Source organism: Lithobates pipiens, unplaced genomic scaffold, assembly GCF_037356315.1.
Source record: "Lithobates pipiens isolate NorthernLeopardFrog02 unplaced genomic scaffold, aLitPip1_a1.2 Scaffold_16, whole genome shotgun sequence".
Classification (NCBI taxonomy): domain Eukaryota; kingdom Metazoa; phylum Chordata; class Amphibia; order Anura; family Ranidae; genus Lithobates; species Lithobates pipiens.
In genome coordinates, this window is record NW_027507748.1 from 505,885,843 (window position 1) to 505,907,248 (window position 21,406).

The following is a 21,406-nucleotide window of genomic DNA, read 5'->3' on the forward strand; positions in this document are numbered from 1 at the left end:
GATCTAACTGCGCCCTAGTAGGGGAGACCCGGCCCTCCTTGAGTATTGCCGTGTCTTCACCCTTCCTGCTGGATCCCCAGTACTTCAGTTTAGCTATTTAAGCAATTATACTTTAAGCCATCAAATTTCTTATAATCTATAAAATGTTAATTTCTTATGTGCCAGTCCAACCACAGTTCCCAGTCCTGGTAGGCCTCCCTGTATTTACCCTGTGTTGATGCAAACATCAGTTCATATGTTATATGCAAGTGCATCGTTCGGAGGACCTCTGAAGTTGTAGGTGCTGCTTCCACCCTCCAACCACTGGCTATCTCTAGTCTAACGCTTAGCAGGATATGGGTTATAATTTTCCTTAATCAGGGAGGTGTATTGTCTATTCCCAGGGATAGAATGGCTAGTCCGGGATTCGGATGAATAGTGACATTTGTAATATCAGTTATTAATTTAAATATAGGAGTCCAGAGGGAACGGATAATTGGACATTCCCAGAAAATGTGGATTAACACACCTCTAGTACCACAGTTCCTCCAACACATTGGCGAGGCTTGTGGGGTAAAACTTGCAATCTGTGTGGGCGTTAAGTACCATCTCAGCAGCAACTTCTGGTATAGTTCCCACAAATTTGGCGCTTTTGGTGGTTTTATAGGTGGATGAGATTGCTATACACCATTGATCATTAGTGTACGTTTTTAACAGGTCTAATTCCCACGATCTCATAGAAGGGGTTTTGATAAACATTGTTTTCTGATGTAGTATACTATACATTAACGAAATTCCTTTAATGGCTGTGATAGAATTGGTAAAATAGAGATAAGCTTTCCATGGTATGACAGTGGATGAGTCATGGAGAGATAAAAGTAAATGTGAAATTTGGTTGTAGGTAAATATATCGTCCGATTGCAATCCAAATTCCAATTGTAATGCCCTGAAGGTTTTCATTGCTGGGCCTACTATTAAATCAGTGACTTTGTCAATACCTTTGGATGACCAGTGTCTGATTTTCAGGTTTGGGATCAGGAGTTGTAAACTAGATATAGGTAGTGGAATGGATTTGGAGGGGGTATCACCTATTGGAGTGTGAAAAAGGGTTTTCCAAGCCCCTATAGTTGCTAACATTGGTGGGGAAATACCAAAAGGGATTTTAAGCATAAATCTAGCTGCTAATAGTAGGTCCAGGGGTTTCTTATAAGGGCATTGATGGCTTTCCAGTTCATGCCATCTAGCAATGGCTTTACGTAGAAACCACTGTCTAGTTTGGGCTAGGCAAGCTGCTATGTAATAGTCTTTTAAGAAGATATGCCCTATTCCCCCAACCATTCTGAATTTAATACATTTTTGGAATGCACATCTAGATTTCTTCCATTGCCACAAAAACTTGTTTATTATGGATTGAGCTTTAGTAAAATAGGCATCAGGAACAGGGATGGGGAGTGTGCGAAACATATAAATAAATTGAGGGAGAATTGTCATCTTAAGGGCAGCTAATCTGCCCGACAATGTCAGTTCTATTTTAGATAGGGATTGTAGTTTGGGCCCTAATTTATGGAGAAATTCTATGTAATTTGCCTCAACCAACTGGCCAGTCTTGGCCGTTAATTTAATACCCAGATATTGTATCCCTTTGTTGCTCCAAGAATAAGGGTACTTTTTCTCAAGGATAGCTTGTGTTGTTTGATTGATGTCTAGACCTAGTATATGGGACTTGCTATAATTAACCTTGTAATAGGAGACCCGGTTGAATAAAGCCAAAGTGTCATATACTGCAGCCAGGGAAGACTCCACATCCATCAAGATCAGAATTATATCATCCGCGAATTAGCTAATAGTATGGCTTCCCTCGCCAGCCGGAAAGCCTTTAATATTGGGGTGGTTCCTAACATATATAGCTAGAGGTTCCATTAACAGATTAAATATCAATGGGGACAATGGGCACCCCTGCCTAGTGCCATTGGAAATTGAAAAAGGCGTAGACATCACCCCGGATACACATACCTTGGCCGATGGCCTAGAGTATAATGTCAAGATGGCTGTGAGTATACTGCCACTAAAGCCAAAAACGACTCCAAGACCTTAGTCATATATAGCCAGTGTATACGATCGAAGGCCTTCTCAGCATCCAAAGTCAAGAACAGAGAAGGCCTTCTTTGCCCCTCAGCCATATTTATGATGTTTATCATCCTACGGGTGGCATCTGACATCTGTCTGCCTTGGGTAAACCCATATTGGTCCGGGTGGATAAGTGTGGGAATGATTTCAACCAGGCGTAGAGCTATCAATTTTAGCGTACAATTTCACATCGGTGTTGAGGAGCAAAATTGGTCTAAAGTTTGAAGGGGTGTCTGGACTCCTCCCTGGCTTTGGCAGAGTAACAATTATCACCTCCAGCATCTCTGGAGGGAAAGAGGCAGAGGTGGTGGCATCATTAAAGATGTGCACTAAGTGTGGGGTCAGCAGGTGTGCAAATTCCTTGTAGTACTCCCCACTAAATCCATCTGGGCCCGGTGACTTATTCACCGGTAAAACTGCAATAGCTTTATGTATGTCAGTGCCAGTGAATGGTTCGTTTAAGGATTGGAGTTGAGTAGACATTAATTTGGGGATGGAAATATAGGAGAGGAATTTATTAATTATGTCCGATTGTGTTTGGTGTGTCAAAGGGTCCTCTTTAAGGTTATAAAGTGACCGTAGTATAAGCTAAATGCATCTGCTATTTGTTGAGGGTGATATTCTTTTTGTTTAGTTTCAGGGTGAACTACATATGGGATTCTAAGTTTATATCTGCTGCCTTTTAGGTTGTGAGCTAAGAGCTTACCAGCTCTGTTACCATGTACATAATAATTAATTTTCATTCGTTTAGATGTTTTTTTCAAATTCCTCTAGAAGTGAGAGTCTAAGATTATGTCTAAGTTGGGATAGTTTCTCAGATAGTGCTGGTGTGGTACGAATTTTGTTTTGTATTTCTAAATCTGAAATTTCTTTAGTTATATCATTCAGCCGCTTTAGCCTCTGCCTCTTTGCCCTCGCCCCAAGCTGCACCAAAATACCTCTCATATATGCCTTGAAAAAATCTGTACTCACATTGCTGGTCAGGGTGGTTAAGGATTCCTCTGTGCATACGATCCAGGGAAGATACCAATAGACTTGGGTCCATGTTGTTTTGGTCCTTTGGTGGCTTCTGGGGCTTCCTTCTATAATCATCTTTGCCCAAGCTCGTGGAAAAGAAACAGAACGAAATCAAAAAAGTAACAAAAGGAAAAAAAGAAAAGAAAAACAGTGTAACTGAGCAACAATACAAGATGCTCAACTGAAGGTAGGAAAGAGTGAGCAGGTTTCCTGCTTACAGCAGGAGGCTGCTGATAGATCTGGGGGTTTAGTCCAACCTCTCAGTTCTCGGCCCTACACTCCAAGGACTAATAGTGAATTATGACCATCCGGCTTTATTCACACATGGGTGCGAGCATTCCTACCAGTGACTTCTTTCCACTCCCTGTCCACTTGTCTGGGCGTACTAGTGGCTGGGAGAATTTCATTTGCCTCAGAGAGGATGTTCCAGTCTTGCAAGAGAGCTATGCCCTAGTCTAGGGAGGAGATCACATAAGTGCGATTCTCTCTTGACACTGTTAGCTTTGTGGGGTACCCACACTTGTATGCTATCTTGTGATTCCTGAGCACTTTGGTTACTGTATTCAGGTTCCTTCTTTTTTGTAATGTATATTGCGACAAGTTGGCAAAGAATTGTAAATTTTGATATTGCGGAGGAATAGCATCCTGCCTCCTCATGCACAACATGAGATTTTCTTTCACGTGAAAGAAGTGTAGACGGAGGAGCACATCCCTTGGTATATGATCAGACAGATGGGATGGCTTAGGCAGCCGCTGGATTCTATCAACGGTTATGTCAAGGTCAGTGAGTTCAGGAATGAGGGTTAAAAAGCATTGTGGCGTAGGAGCTCAGGTCAGATTGTTGTACTGATTCGGGGATCCCCCTAATTTTCAGATTGTTTCTCCTCGACCAGTCTTCCAGGTCAGCCAACTTTGCCCTGACCCATTCAGCTTCACTGTCTTTCTCTTCATACGCGTCAACCAGGTCGTTGATCGTATCAGCGTATTCACCCATCTTCACCTCAATGTGATCCACCCTGTCTCCCATCTCTTGTATACCCCGATTAAATTTGTGCATGCATGAGGCTATATCAGACTGTATGGTACTCCTCAAAGACAGTAGCATGTCCTTTAACACAGTATCCAGCACAGGCTGGTTCTGTGTGGGGAAAGATGCAATTGATTCCGGCATGTCTCTTGTGTCATCCCCTGATTCTGGGGCTGGGCTGTCCATCATTTGCAATCCGTTGCCATCCAGTCTGGGCCTGGACTTAGCAGGGCTTTGGGTTGCTGGGGATGATGGATAGGAGTGCTGGGAATCAGTATTAGTTTGGGTGGATTCCTTTTTGGTCTTTTTTTTCGTCTCCGGGGCTGCCGAGGTGGTATAGGACTCAGCGCCATCTTGCTTACCCTCCATAGCCTTGATGGTAAAGAAGTCCGTTAAACTCTGCGGGCGCCATGCGTTGCGCCCATTAGCAGGCATGTTCCTGACGGTTGCCCGGTCTGGATCGCCGTTACTCAGAGCGAAATTGGTGCTCGGATGGTCCGCTGCTAGCCGCTGTGTCCCTGAAGTGACGGAGCTCTGGATCTACGTGACCATCTGGCTCTGCTGCAGGCCACGTCCAGCTGCAGAATGTTTTAATGTGGGTGCACAGCACTGGATGTAATTTTCCTGGTTGAAGTGAAACTTTATTTTCTTTTAATGAATAATGCTTTTTTTCTCATGAAACCTGCAGACACATTTTGCTGGATTCTTCTTCTGGAGAATTAAATGTTTGCACTTAATTAGATTACGCTATTTAACCTTCTATGGTCAGGGTGGGTAATGCACATTTGTTTTCCACATACTTTTTTTGTATATTGTGATAATATTACAATTTATTTATTTATGTATGTTAATGTTGCAAATTATTAGATTAAGTGTATCACAATTTTTTGCACTGTTTACTTATATACATTTGTATACAAGTTTACATGTGCGCTAAACCTTTGTACACTTTAACTCTGCCTATAAGTTCCTTGTAACAAAAACAATGCAGTGACTGATCGATTACCTAAACACAAATACAGGCTTAAATAGCAAATGCCTCTGGGAAAGGAACTAGAACTAAAAAAAAAAGGGGGGGAGGAGATATGCTGTAATGACACTATAACTGTATGTATTATTGTATTTATAAAGAAGGCTGAGGTTCTTCACACAATCAATCCAGTAATTCTGCTCACCTGATGAAGATACAATACCCATATATGTAGCCAAAAACACATATACTGAAAAATACCCAAAAGTACAAAGTACATTAATTGACCCAAATATGCTCCTAAACCCAATCCAATTTCTACTAGCCATACCTATAGCTAATATAACTAAACACATTACATCTTGACTGATGCATGCTTAATAGTGTTGAATGGAGATAGCAAACTAATCATCTTAACCAGACATATATAAATGCATTTAGGACATTCATAACATGGATTGTCTTACAGAGTGGCTAAAGACTTCTTAGACAACACATAACAAAAATTGTTCCCAAAGCAAATTTATGTACATGTTTTGTTTATTTAAAATCATGCAAACATACAGCTTGTTATTAAAAACATATTTGCAAATATAGTGAATAGATAAAGTTGCGCTATGGACTACCCCCTTTTATCTGTGACTAAAGTAAATAAAATAAACGAAAAACTGTGAATGGGGATATTAATAAGGGGTTAAAGCTGCCTATGCCTAGATCCTCCACCCCTTAAGTAAGGGGGGAGGTAAGAGATAAAAAATTAAGATAATGGGCTATGGCACTAAAACCCAATACATGTGCAGCACTGTGCATAAAAATATATATGTAAAGACGTCACTCTGACGAAACGCTTGGGGCATGGCCACGTACGTGCACCTTTCCCATAGCCAGCAGCGGCCGGCGGAGTTTGTTTTCTGTTCGTTCGTACATGCAAATTGTTTTATGAGCAAATGTGAGTAACTCTCTTTTTTTCAACGAAATAAAAAGCGGTTTTAAAACGTATTTGCACCATGGATATGTTTCTCTTTCCTCCATGCACATAACAAACGGAGTACATATGAAGTGAAGAGCGAACATTCCCCCAGCGCACCAGCAGCAGCATTCAGCTAGCAGCACAGTGGTTTATACTGTGAAAGCCTGTCCAACCCCACAGGGGTATTTGATCTGGTGAGAGCAATCACATTACCACAATACTGAGTGGCGCACCGGGGGAGAGTGTTTTCTCTCTACATTGATGTTTGGCACCTTTTTTGCACTAGTCACTTTATCCTACTACTACCACCTGAAATATTACAGCATGTGACTTTCCAGCGATTTCAGAATGCGATTTTGAAAAGTTCTTATGTATAAACACGCTCTTTGGGACTAAACATTTTGCACGATATTTGCATGTTTGCTGAGATTAATTAATTTGCTAATTTTTTGATTCTCTTGGATGTTTTTTATGAATTTTATGTATTTGTCATTATCAGTATAAGTATATTATATGTATTGGCCACCGTAGTACTAGCACATATATGCACTACCTTGATATACTAAAAGAAATTTGATAGCACCATTATATAATTTAAATTTACATATATATTTTTATGCACAGTGCTGCACATGTATTGGGTTTTAGCGCCATAGCCCATTATCTTAATTTTTTATATTTGCAAATATGCCAATTTTTTTTTAATAAAAAAAAGATATATACATAAATAAACAAAAAGAAATAAGGTTACATCAGCAGATAACATAAAATTCTTAAGGCAATTTACAGTTTGTAGACATCATCCTAGCCCTCTTCTTTGTAATAGCCCTTATCTCCAATTACCACTACTACCCTATATTTACCCATTCATATGCTTGTGGGGGCAAGGACCTCTGACGTTTACTTTAGCTTGATCATCAGTCCTGTAATACCTGTTGATACTAGTGGTGGATTTATCAGTGAAAATCCTTAATAGATCCAAGAGTACTTTACTACCACCCATCTTTAAAATGTATACTCTTGCCAATTATCTATGCTTATATGTTGATGAAAAATAGATGTTTTTCCTTGTTGTAACAACTATATTCCATAATCATAACCAAAAGCATAACCAATGTTGCAATCCTTTCTTTCTTCTAAGCTTCTTAAATGCAGTATATTACACTGTTATACTCTGCCATCTATACTCTACATGTAGAATTAAAAAATAAAAGCATTAAAAGATCAGATTGTTGCTTATCATTTTAACCACTTGCCAACTGGGCTATAGCTCAATGATGGCTATAACGCGATCGTCCTGTCCTGGGAAGATGTCTATTAATGTCCTCCCAGAACTGTGCCTGCGTGCACCTTCTCACACAGCTGATCACAGATCGGGGTAAAGGGTCAATCACAGCCGCATTTTACCACCTGATCAGCTGTGTCCAATCACAGTTGTCTACAATGTAAACACACTTGCCGGTTATTGGCATTTCTTTCCTGATGCTATAGTAAAATTCAAGAGTAAAGATAGAATGGGGTGGAACTTTGTGTGTACCTTTGTAGGGTCTAAACAAGAGTATATACCACTGATTTAAAAGAAACATGTTTAAACAATTTTTCATATATTTAAAAGCATATGGCAGTTACACAGATAAAGTTACTGTTAGTTGGGTCCAGGGTGTGATGATCCTGGTACATGTATCAAAGAAGTGTGGCCTATGTGTTTCGCGGGAACCCTGCTTCGTCAGGGCTTTGAAATAGCACACAAAAATATTCGAGGTATTGTAGTAACCTGAAAGTACAGTATTAACAGAGTTATAAATTATTTTTAACCCTTTCCCGCCGAGCGTACGCAGATATGCGTACTCGGCTTCCGGGGGTTATACCGGGATGATGCCCCCACCTGCAGGCATCATCCCGGTACCGTTTTTTGCAGCAGGCGATTGGCTATCCAGGCATAACAACCAATGCGGCTAAAAGCCGCTCGGCTGTTATGCCGGAGGAGCGGGAGGGGACGTCCCCCCTCCCGCCGCCTCTCGCCGCTGTTACCGGTGCTCCCGCTCGATCGGGAGCACGATCAGTGATCCGACGCCTCCGGCTGCTGCGGAGGAACTGGAACAAAGCCATAATTGGCTTCGTTCCAGTCTCCTCATCGTAAACACAGAAGCGACGTCATGACGTCACTTCCCGTTTACTCGGCTGCCAATGGCGCCGGTTTTAAAAAAATATCCGGTATTCAGAATCGCCGTTTTCGGCGATCTGAATACATTGAAGTGTAAAGGAGGGGTGGGGGGTCTTTTAGACCCCCGATCCCTCCATAAAGAGGACCTGTCACCACCTATTACTGTCACAAGGGATGTTTACATTCCTTGTGACAGCAATAAAAGTGATCAATTTTTTTTTTTTTTTTAACAATTTAAAGTCATTTTAAAATAAATAAAATAAATAAAAAAATAAAAAAAAAATTTTAAAGCGCCCGCCGTCCCCGCGAGCTCGCGAAGCAAAGAAAACGCATACGGAAGTATGTAAACGGTGTTCAAATCACACATGTGAGATATCGCCGCGATTGTCAGAGTGAGAGCAATAATTCTAGCAGTAGACCTCCTCTGTAACGCTAACCTGGTAACCGTAAAAAAAATTTAAAGCGTCGCCTATTGAGATTTTTAGGTACCGTACTTTGTCGTCAATCTACAAGTGCGCGCAATTATAAAGTGTGACATATTTGGTATCTATTTACTCGGCGTAACATTATCTTTCCCATTATGCAAAAAAATTGGGCTAATTTTACTGTGTTGTTTTTTTTTTATTCATGAAAGTGTCCCTTTTCCCAAAAAGTTGCGTTTAAAACACCACTGCGCAAATACCGTGTGACATAAAATATTGCAACAATTGCCGTTTTATTCTCTAGAGTCTCTGCTAAAAAAATATATATAATGTTTGGGGGTTCCAAGTAATTTTCTAGCAAAAAATATGGATTTTAACTTGTAAACACCAAATTCCAAAAATAGGCTTAGGCCGCGTACACACGGGCGGATTGTCTGCCCAACTAAGTTCGTCAGACAGTCCGACAGACAGTCCGTCCAAATTTTGAATGAACGGACTTGACCACACACGATGAACAGACAGTCCGCTGAAAACTTGCGCAATGACGTGTACAGCACGTACGACGGGACTAGAAAAACGACGTCCAATACACTGCAATGCAACCTCCGGCCGTGTAAATTCTTTCTGAGCATGCGCCATACTTAGTCCGTTCAACTTGCCTACACACGAGCGGACTGTCCGCTGAAACCAAGTTTGGACGGACAAAACCAAGTTTCAGCGGACAAAATTACGGAAATTCCGAAAGACAAAGTCCGTCAGACTGTCCGCTGAAAAAGTCAGCTGAAGCCCACACACGAGCGGATTGTCCGCTGAAACACGGTTCAGTTAAGTTGGGCAGACAATCCGCCCGTGTGTACGCGGCCTGAGTCATGAAAGGGTTAACAAATGTTAACATTTTACATAGATATAAAAACATATCAAAAGTTTTCAAAGCATTGACATTAAGGGTTTGTGAGAATATTCACAATTACCCATTTTAAAGTTAAAACAACAATTCATTTTTTAATACAACATTATGTACAGTCTATTTGATATCCAGTGGTATCTCATAAATAAGGGGCAAGCCAAAAAAAGGGCTCAGAGTCTTTTCCAATTATAAAATTACAAGATGAAAAAACATTTTACAATTGTTAATTGGTTTATCTTTAAAACTGTGAAACTTAGAAGATTGATATACTGGTCCAGTGGAAGAAAGGCCTGGGGAGCCCATGGGGTTAACCTCCCTATGCTCACTGGGGCAGGCAGGGCAGACTCCTGAATGCATATGATAATAGTATCAATATTCATGCCGATGGTGTATTTATAAACATAAGTGTGCAGGCCAGAGATTTTAATTAGAGGCCATAACCAATGTTATAAAGGAAATCTTGACCTAGTTACAGAGATTTCAGGGGAAGTAATGCACATATTATGGATAAAAGGAATATTGGGTAATCATAGGTATATGGTGTATCAATTTATCTTTGGACCCTCAAATCTCCACAATCATGTACATATTGGGGGTTATTTACTAAAGGAAAATCCACTTTGCATTGCAAGTGCACTAGAAAGTGCACTGAAAGTGCAATTGGAAGTAAAGTCGCTGTAGATCTGAGGGGACATGCAAAGAAAATAAAAAAACAGCATTTTAGTTTGCACATGATTGGGTGATAAAATCAGCAGAGCTTCCACTCATTTCAGATCTACCTCTTAGATTTAGTGTATTTGCCTTTTGTAAATAACCCCCATAGAGTAGTTTCAATATGATCTGACAAGGAGAGTGGAAAAAGAAAAGAGAGAGCATTCTATTTAAAATAAAGCCAGTAACTAAATAGGGAATGTTTTAAAATCCAACAAATGCATTCTTTTCAGTTTCACGTGGTAGGCCTGCCTCCTTCCAGCATCCCCACACAAGAAGGGGGAGAAAGTACAGCTGAATGGAGGTCTGCACAAAGAAGGGTATATATACATGTGGGCCCTCCCAGACGCAATTCGTCATAAATGACGTTTTCAAAGGGGAACAGGCATGCCGCGACGCACGACCATTATATAGAGCCAGACCTCATTCAGAGACGTAGAGGTCTGGCCGGAAGCTTAACTATGGGTATTACCAATGATCTGTATAACATACTGCAAGGGCAAAAACCATCTCGTACTAGATGAAATCACCCCGCATAATTATTTAAAAAATATTAAGAAAATTTGTTTAAAAAAAACTAAAAAAGGGACCTAGAGGACTAGAAAGTATACATTTTAATCCACCCCTACCTACAATGCCATATGTATTAACCCCTTTTTCACACCAAATGACGATGTATGTCAATGGGTAAATTATCTTGAATGGATCGGATTAAGGATATGAGGGAAAAAATAATAATAAACATTATGAAAAAAATTTAAAATATGAATGAAAATAAATTCATATCAACTAAGTGATCCCAATAATTGTATATATAAATTTAAATGTGCTCAATACTATAATTCATCAATAATAAGTATATTAATATTGCAAATAGTAAGTTCATGATTAATAATGAAAAATATATATGAAAAATATATATAAAAGAAATTATAAAAAATAATAATACTATTAATAGTGATTAAGTGCCCCACCTCATATCGTATACCTAAATGGTGCATCCTTTATAAAGTGGATGCTCTACCATATAAAAATGCTAAGAATGTATGAATACAATAGGGGAAATACAACCACCCAGGCCAACAATCATAACCTTAAAGGGTATTTATATCCTAAAGGCCGACCTCCACATCTCAAATCAAGTTTACATATATTAAACAGAAACAATCATCAAATATAACAATATTTAAAAAATGAAAATAGAATATAAAATGGTATATAGATTTTAGGAGTTATCTATGAATGCATTAACATCTGTATCGATATTGAGTCCATATGGGGCATAGGATTTTAAATGATGGATCCATGTCATTTCTAATTTGGATGTTTTCCTCACTAGCGAACTCCCTTGCTCCAATGCCTGGTCTCTGTGCTTCCTCAAAGCTCTGTGCTTCTGTAAAGGGCTAGAATATATGCTACTCAGAATTCCAGCAATATGCAAAAACATGGAAAACTACCCTAAACTATCAAGAGCTGCCAAGCTCAAGTGGTCTATGAGATTGACTTCAGTGTTCTGCAGTGCTCCTGTGATCCTCAGCAATTTTGCCTTGAGCAACTTTCATGTTTTCTGTGCACTTCTATGATTTCCTGTGATCCTGTGCATTTTCCAAGTATCCTGTGTCCTCTCTGTTCACCTCCATATCTCCTTGTGCATCCAATGACCCTTATATCCTGTGTTGCTGCATTCATAAGACCTTGATTCTACATAATACTCTCACTACTGTGTTCCTTGCATGCCAATGCTGCATGAGTCCCTCACTCCTGTGTTCCCAGTACCTCAGCACTGCAAAAGAATCATATTCCTCTCTTGCCTTTCTTCCTAGATTGTAAGTGTTAATGAGCAGAGCCACCCGATTCCTCCTGTATTTAATTGTATTGTAACTGTACTGTCTGCCCGCATGTTGTAAACCACTGTGTAAACCGTTGGTGCTATCTAAGTCCTGTATAATAATAATAAATAATAGTAATGCTGTGTTCTTAACATCCCAGTGCTATCAGAGATTCTCACCTCTGTGTTCCAGTGACTCCAGCACGCCTGTTCTCCCAGAGAATCTAATTTATGTCCCTGTGATCCCAGTACTCTCAAAGATTCTTACTGTGTACCTGTATCTTTTTGAGCGAGCCAGAAAATTCAACTTGGGAGCTATCTTGCAGCAAAGCTTATCACTCCTTGTGATGTGCTCTTATGAGAATCAAATGCCTTCTTAGGGTCCTGTTTATCCCCAGTCCTCCTCTCCTGTATCCAGGGTCACCCCTTGATCATCAGTCTCTGCTGACACTTTATGCTCCTGCCTCCAGCATCTTTTGACCCTTGGGGAACCAATACCTTTCTGTGTCTCCTCTAAGCTAAGATGTACTTACTAAATGCACAAATCAAGCAGCTCTTAACTGTCTGAAAGCTGAAGAGTAAAGAGTTCCTCACGGTTATTATATTGTGTATCCCTGTACTACATCAACAATTATTCCAATTAGTGCTGTTGTGTTACAAACTTGCCTTTGTATACCCCTATAGATAGCACTGTATAAGTATTTACAAATTGGCAATGTCCTTAGGCAGGCCCAAAACCCATCTGGGTAATCACATAGGTAAAAAAGTCCTCCCTGGAAATCACAGCTGGGAATCTGAGAACTTAGTAAATATGACTGCCTAGGATCCCAATTCATGTGCTGTTTAAAATTCATATTAGGTGTAATATTTTATATGGTGACTAGGACTGTATTTAAATAAACAACCAATGCAGAAATAGTTAACAGGTCAAACATATTAAATTATTTTCAACAAAGAAACAGTTTTCAAATTTAAAGTAGGCAAACCTATTTTGATGTCATTGAGTTTTGATATTTAGAAACAGGAAAAATAATTATTATGCTGAAAGCTAAATCATTTTTTTTTTTTTATTATTTATGTTGAAGCTTATTGTTCACAGCAGTCTAACTAGTTCTTAGTGTGGCCTTGCAATGTCCTCTAATATAACTTTTGATACAAATAAGCTATTAGAATTTTTTTATGTATTTGTTTTTTATTTAGGTTTTCTTCATTTAAAATGTATTGTCATGCCAGTCTAAAGTTAGACTGGAAATGTGAAATGTGTGCCCTTGTCCTTTCATTTCTTTGCATATGCATCTCATATGATTTTTTTTCTCAAATCAAGAAAGGAGAATCACCATAACTTTCTCTGCAAAAAGATACAGATTATTACTATTAGGCAACACTGCCAAAATCTTGATATTTTGGATTTAAGGTAGTAGTAAAGCATTAAGACTGTTTTGGAGTTTTAAATGAATAGCACATACTGTATATGCAGGTGATGTTTAATAATGCAATACCTTACATAACTCCTAAATATTGAATTCTACACTTTTTTACTTTAGTTTTTTTTGGGGGGTTTGTGATTTTTAAACACATAGGGGTTCATTTAGTAAGAAAAACGGGAAGTAATGGTTCCCCTGCATTAAGTTATCCCCAGTTATGCCTTTGTAAATATTAAATCGGCATATCCACGAATTTGCAAGTGCCAATTGCTGACAAGTTTATTATATGGATCTACACTGCAGTCATGATCGCAAGATTGTGAATAAAACATTTTTATGTGAGATGTGCTCTACCTTGTGTATATTCCAATTGGTGTTCCTAGTTTGTTTTCTTCTTTTGCTAATGAGTGCAATTATGAATGAGTATTACAGAGTAATATCTGCTATTCTGTAAAGTTACATGTATTGAACATTTACAGTTACATATCTGTTATATGTTTGTTTTTTCATGTGAATTTTGTTTTTTTATGATACTATAAAGCAGTTATTATTTATATTCATGCTTTAATCATACTACACTATTATGCAGGTCTCAACATACTTAGCTTAATGGCTTGGTGGTGTGCACTGATGTCTACAAAGCACTCAGATTATGCGTTCAATTCCCAGCCAACCTACCACCTACCTAACATAGATGTGTAGACTTTTCCTGTGCACGAGCAAATTAAAAACATAAAAATGTAAACTAAGACTGCTTTCACATTGGAGTGAGCGGGTGTGGATGGTAAGGTGGTGTTTTAGTGGCGCTATTCAGCTGCTAGTGGGGTGTTTTTAACCCTTGCTAGCAGCAGAATAAAAGGTTAAATGAACCCGTGTAGCACCGCTTTGCAGGCACTTTGCAGGCACTTTGCAGGCACTTTGGCAGCGGTGCCCATTCATTTCAATGGGCAGGAGTGGTGTATACACCGTTCCTCCATTGTCCCAAAGATGCTGCTCGCAGGATTTTTTTTTTATTGTCCAGCCAGCGCAGTGCCCCAGTGTGAAAGCATTTTGGCTTTCACACTGGGACTGCTGGGGAGGCATTTTTCAGGCACTTTATAGGCGCTATTTTTAGCCCAATGGAGTGACTGCATGTATTCAACTGAAACAACTGTAAAGGCCCGTACACACGGTCGGACTTTTTGACAACAAACATGCAAATTAGCTGTTTTGGAGCAACATCCGACTGTGTGTACGCTCCATCGGACAAACTTTTTCTGTTTTCATCGGACTTTTGTTGGCTGTGCGAACGGACAAACTTTCTGGCAACAAAAGTCCGATGGAGCAAAGTCCGACCGTGTGTATGCAAAAGCATCGGACTTTTGTACAAGGTACAAACACGCATGCTCAGAACCAATGCAAAAGATCAAACTACAATACAGAAGTTGACCAAAGGTGGCGCTGGAGTCATTGAACGTCCTCTTTTGAAGTGGCGTCAGTACGTTGTGATGTCACTACGTTCGTGTTTGTTGTCAAAAAGTCCGACCGTGTGTATGCAATACAAACTTGTGGACCACGCCCTTTGTACAAAAGTCCACGGAAAAGTTTGTACAAAGTCCGACCGTGTGTATGAGGCTTAAGATTAAAATGCAATGACTTATATACATTATATACCTTGGACCCTCACTCCATTACCTTTGTGTGGGGGCCCCCCTAAAATCTATACCAGGCCCTTTGGGTCTGCTATGGAAATTAAGGGGAACCCTGTGCTATTTTTTTTTTCTTTAAATGCCATGGGATCCCCCCAAAATTATACCAGACCCTTCAGGAATATTAAAGGAATATTTCATTTTTATTGTTTCACTTTAAGCATTAAAAAAAAGTACTGCTCCTGAAAAAACAGCCATTTTTAACAAAATATTTGCATTGATACATGTCCCCTGGGGCAGGATCCCGGTCCCCAAACACTTTTTATGACAATAACTTGCATATAGGCCTTTAAAATTAGCACTTTTGATTTTTCATGTTAGTGTCCTATAGACTTTAATGGTGTTCTGGGAGCTTTCGAATTTGCCGCAAACACAGCATATTGTTCAGTGAGCAGGCAAACATCCAATGTTTGAGTAAAAATTGGGCTCATCTCTAATCATAAGCAGAAACTGACAAAATTAATACAAAATCCAAAAAGGCAGTGCACAACAAAATCAACACCCAGACATACACACACACTTATGTTTGGAATTAGCAGCAAGCTTCCCTTTCATCTAAACCATTACATAAACTAGATTAACATTAGCAGTCATAAGTCTAACATGTAAGATTTTGAAGTAACTACTAGAACCAGATAAAGGTCTGCTGCGGCTCCCAATCAATAAACACATAAACAGACTGGACAAAGACACAATTTGGAAACCATACCCACAAAAATACACTTTTGAGGGCCTTAATGCAAAATATAACTGCAAACACAGCCAGTCACAGATTGCTGTAAACGGCCAATCACAGCGGCCGTTTACAGTGCGATCGGCATGCCCAATGAGAGATGATCTCATATGTAAACATATGAGATCATCTCTCATCGCCGGCTTTCCCTCCTCACGCGCTGTCTGACAGACAGCGCGTGAGGAGGGAGAGATTAGCGGCTGCAGCAGCCGTAAGTAATCTGTCCCCAGTGTGCCATCTGTCCCCAGTGTATCTGTCCCCAGTGTGCCATCTGTCTCCAGCTTGCCAATAAATCTGTCCCCAGTGTGCCATCTGTCCCCAGTGTGCCACCTGTCAGTGCCATCTGTCCCCAGTGTGCCACATGTCCATGCCATCTGTCCCCAGTGCCACCTGTCAGTGCCATCTGTCCCCAGTGCCACCTGTCAGGGCCATCTGTCTCCAGTGTCACCTGTCCCCAGTGCCACCTGTCAGTGCCATTTGCCCCAGTGCCACCTGTCAGTGCTATCTGTCCCCAATGCCACGTATAAGTGCCATCTGTCATCAGTGCCACGTATAATGCCATCTGTGATCAGTGCTACATCAGTGCCATGTGTCATCAGTGCCACATAGTGCCATCTGTCATCAGCGCCATATCACTGTCACGTGTCATCAGTGCCACATATTAGTGCCATCTGTCATCAGTGCCACGCATCAGTGCCATTTGTCATCAGTGCCACCTGTCAGAGTCACGTGCCATCTGTTATCAGTGTCACGTGCCATCTGTTATCAGTGTCACGTGTCATCAATGCCACGTATCAGTGCCATCTGTCATCAGTGTCACGTGTCAGTGCCACGAATTAGTGCCATCTGTCATCAGTGCCATGTATTAGTGCCATCTGTCAGTGCCATGTATTAGTGCCACGTGTCATCAGTACCACATATTAGTGCCATCTGTCATCAGTGTCACATGCCTTCAGTGCCACGTATTAGTGGCATCTGTCATCAGTGTCAAGTGTCATCAGTGCCACGTATCAGTGCCATCTGTCATCACGTCAGGGCCTTCAAAAGTGTAATAGTTAGTCAACAAGTTAGATGTGTAATTTATGCTCCTAGAACACGTGACGGTGCTCCCTGCATGTTGGGCCTCTCTAAGTGGCCAGGCTGTGGAAAAGTCCCACACATGTGGTATTGTAATACTCAGGAGGAGTAGCAGAATTTATTTTGGGGTGTCATCTGTGGTATATATATGCCAAGTGAGAGAAATAACCTATTACAATGACAATTTTGTGAAAAAAAATTAAAATAAAATAAAAAAATTTCATTTTGCAAAGAATTGTGGGAAAAAAATGACAGCACCAAAAAGCTCACCATGCCTCTTACTAAATACCTTGGAATGTCTACTTTCAAAAAATGGGTCATTTGGGGGCTATTTGTACTTTCCTGCCTTGTTCAGGTCGCAAGAAATGAGTACATCAGATGTGATCAATTTTGTATGATTTGCACCACAGCTTGTAGACTCTCTAACTTTCACAAAGACCAAATGATATCCACTAATTTGGGTTATTTTTACCAAAGATATGTAGCAGTATAAATTGTGGCCAAAATTCATGAAAAAAATTATAATAATTTGTAAAAGTTTATCACAGAAACAAAGAAAAATATGTTTTTTTTCAAAATTTTCGGTCTTTTTTCATTTAGAGCACAAAAAAGAAAAAACCTAGAGGTGATAAAATACCACCAAAAGAAAGCTCTATTTGTGGGAAAAAAGGACAAAAAATTAATTTGGGTACAGTGTTACATGCCTGAGTAATTGTCATTCAAAGTGTGAGAGCACTGAAAGCTGAAAATTGGTCTGGTCAGGAAGGGGGTTTAAGTGCCCAGTTGTAAAGTGGTTAACAACATAGGTACACATAGGTAACAGACAACTTCTCTACATGAAGTGTCATGTTTGAGATTTGAACCAACAACTCTAGCGCTGCTAACCTGTTAGCCACTGTGCTGCCATATGAATGAAGGGTGCATCTCTGTGGTGTCAAACAGTCAAAGTCCCAGGGGTGCAATAAATTCTGATGTCAGTAAACATATCGCATTTTTTGGAGTCAAATTATGATCATTTGGAAATCATAAGCAACACACCAAATTGTGACAGCACACATTAAAATTGGCATCAGCAATGGTATTGTTTGTGGTTTGTTGAGACCCCTGTGGGAGTTTCCGATTAAAATTTTGTGAGATGGAGAGCAAAAAGTGTGAGAGACAGGGAAAAATATATTTTACCAAAACATGAAAACATTACTACTAGAATTCTTAAAAAAAAAGATATATATATATTGTGATATTGGGGTGTTTAGCTCAAGTGGTTAGAGGCATTTTTCAGTCCACATCAGGCAGGCGTTTATGGTTAAGGGCCTGGTAGCCCACGTTTATTAAAAGGAAAAACAAAATAATAGTCCATCCAGGAATCCCACGCAGTGGTCCAATCTTAAATTAAATACACACAATCCAAATGAAAATGCTAGCCCACCTGGCTACTCTTCAGCAGTAGTGCTGCTATAGGTACTTGCCCCTCCAACGAACTGCTTGGACGCACACAGCTTAGAACCCTTCAACACACAGCTTTGGGCTCCTTGGACGCACACAGCTTCAAGCCCTACAACGCACACAACTTTGGGCTCCTTGGACGCACACAGCTTCAACCCTTCAACGCACACAGCTTCAACCCTTCAACGCACACAGCTTTGGGCTCCTTGGACATGCACAGCTTCAAGCAGCAGCAAGCTGCTCACACACCACCATCCTCTACACTCTACTCCCAACAGCCCCTTCGTTATATGGGCTGTGTGCAGCTGGGCACACACCCTGCTCGTTATCATCAAGACCCGGACACAGGGTTGGAGATCCCTTTTTCCTCCAATTTCATAGGGACAGAGCCTCACTCTGTCACATATCCCCCCCCCCTTTGTTTCGATCCGGAGGGAGGAACACCAGCACCCATCATGATGGTTGGGTCACCTCTGTGCTGGCTGTCAGCCACGTAGGCCCAACCCTTTTTCCGGATGCGCTTCCAGGAACATTCCCCCCTGGATCTTAACAGGTTCCTATATTGTCCTATACTCAGCCTTCCTCTTCTTTTGGGGTCCCTGGGCTGATTCACTTTTCTTGGGGGAACTCTGCCTTCCTTGAGCCCTCTACTGACCACTGCTCCGCCGCACCTCGGACCACACCAGCAGAGATTTTTCTAGTCACCGCCCCAGACGGAGAGACCTCTGATATCTCAAGCAGTTCTCTTGCGTGCCTTCCATACCAGTCAATAACTAGAAGTACGCTCACAGAGAATCTGGAGATCCTATGCCCAATGGTTAACCATTGGTCCCACCAATTCCACTGTTGGTTAAGGTTTCCCAGCACTGCCTGTACCACCTGGCTCCACCCATTGGTGCTACGCAGCACCACCTGGTCCAACTGCGGTGGAGATACCCAAGTATACAGCGAGTTCATTTTTACCAACTCTAGAATTTCCAGTAAGGTTTCTGTCATCTCTAAACATCCCATGTCTAAACACCAGAACTTTCTAGGGTCTTCTACCCTGTCCAAGACATGGAGGGGCTCAGCGACTGCATGTTGAGAGGGTGAGACATTTGAAGAGACCTCATCCTCCTTGGAGGTACCCATCCTCACAGCTTGTTGCTCCCCTGGAGAGCTGTCAGACACATGTCTCACACTTATCCCTTCTGCACCAGTGTTGGTGAGCCTCTGCAGGTCATTACAAGTCACACTATCACTTTGATACTCAATATCATTTAGCTGTGGGTCTGTGGACAACACATCTGCGATGCCAGTGCCCTGAACTGTTTCTTCAGAGTGGAGGGCAGCAACCTTTGCAGGGACCAAGACGTCCTCAACCACTGGCGGCTCTGCGATCCCCCTGTCTGGCATAGCAGTTGTGTCCACACCCTTGTTACTTAAGCTAGCCTTACCCAGCATGGCTAGCAATTGTGTGGCCCAGCTGTCCCAGTCCATTGTGGTTCCACCATGGGCGTTCCACAGCGTTGCATCACCTGCTGTAGAAGGCCACACAGAAACCTGGGTTTCATTAGCTTCAACTGCACATTCGTCACTTCTATATAGATCATTTTTCAACACCATACTTTTACCAATGTTGCATTGGGGTGATGCTTCGTCACCTAAAACTTGGTGCAGCACACCATTCTGAACACCTTTTTGTGGTGGCACTACAGACACATCCAGCTTTGTACACTCAGCTTTTGCAGGCTGAATTAACCCCTTGCCCACTGGGCTACACGTAGGGTTGTGGGGCTGTGCCCACACGCTCTCACTGTGTGAATTAGTCCCCCCTTGTTCCATCAGCATAGCACCAGAGCCATCCTGCACAGCCTCTGACTCCAACACATGGAGACCCCATGAGACTTCCATGGACAATCCTGTGCCTCTGCCTGTCATGGGAGATCTCCTACTCTCATCACTGGTAGTGAACACATTACCAACCTCACTCTCAGATATGACATTACAAGAAATACATGTTTCAATGTCATTACACTCATCACGTTTAACAATAGTATCACTTTTGTTAGTACGATCATTAGCATTCTCATTGCATGTAGACACAACTGCCGTTTTTGTGGTTTGTTTATGAGCCACCATAACCTCTGAGCGACTCTTCACAGCACCCGCTCTTTGTAAAGGGGCACTTTTGCCTATTTGGGCAGCTCCATAGCTGACCTGGGAAACTCTCTGCTCCAATACTGCAAGCTCCTTGGAAGTTTCCCAGGGCAACCCTGCAGCAGCTGTCACTAGGGAACATGGTACCAGCTGTTCTGCAGCCTCCCCTGCTGGTACAGCAGAAACCGTGTCCACCTTATTTTTGTTCATAAAAGCCTTATCTATCAGGGAGATAAGATTTTTGCTCCAACTATCCCAATCTATTGTATGTGCGCTCCCTTCAGCGGTACTCCTCAGCACTGATCCATCTGCCCAAGGAGACACATAAGAACAGACTGGCTTAGCTGCAGACTCATTACACCAGTCATTGTAAATCATGTCAGACTGTGGTAGCACAGGTTGCAATACACCATATTCACCACCTTGCTCGGTTTGCGTTTCATAAACCTCACACACCTTTGCCTTTTTCACAGGTTGTGTTAATCCACCATTTACCTGCACATTTTTAGTACTAGCAGCTTGCACTAACACATTACCATTACATGGTACAGTTCCATTCTGTCCCACCAGAGTGACATCGCAGTTGTCCAGGGCAACCTCTGACTCCAATACATGAAGTTCCCTGGAGATTCCTGTGGACAACTGTGCTGTCTTACCACCAGTTGCTACAGACAATGGCCCATTTTTGCTAACCCCAGGTTCTTTTAGAGCAAAAGTTTTCCCAACAGCATTAAAATTTTCATTAACAGTAACACTTATAGCATTTTTCGCATTTGCAGG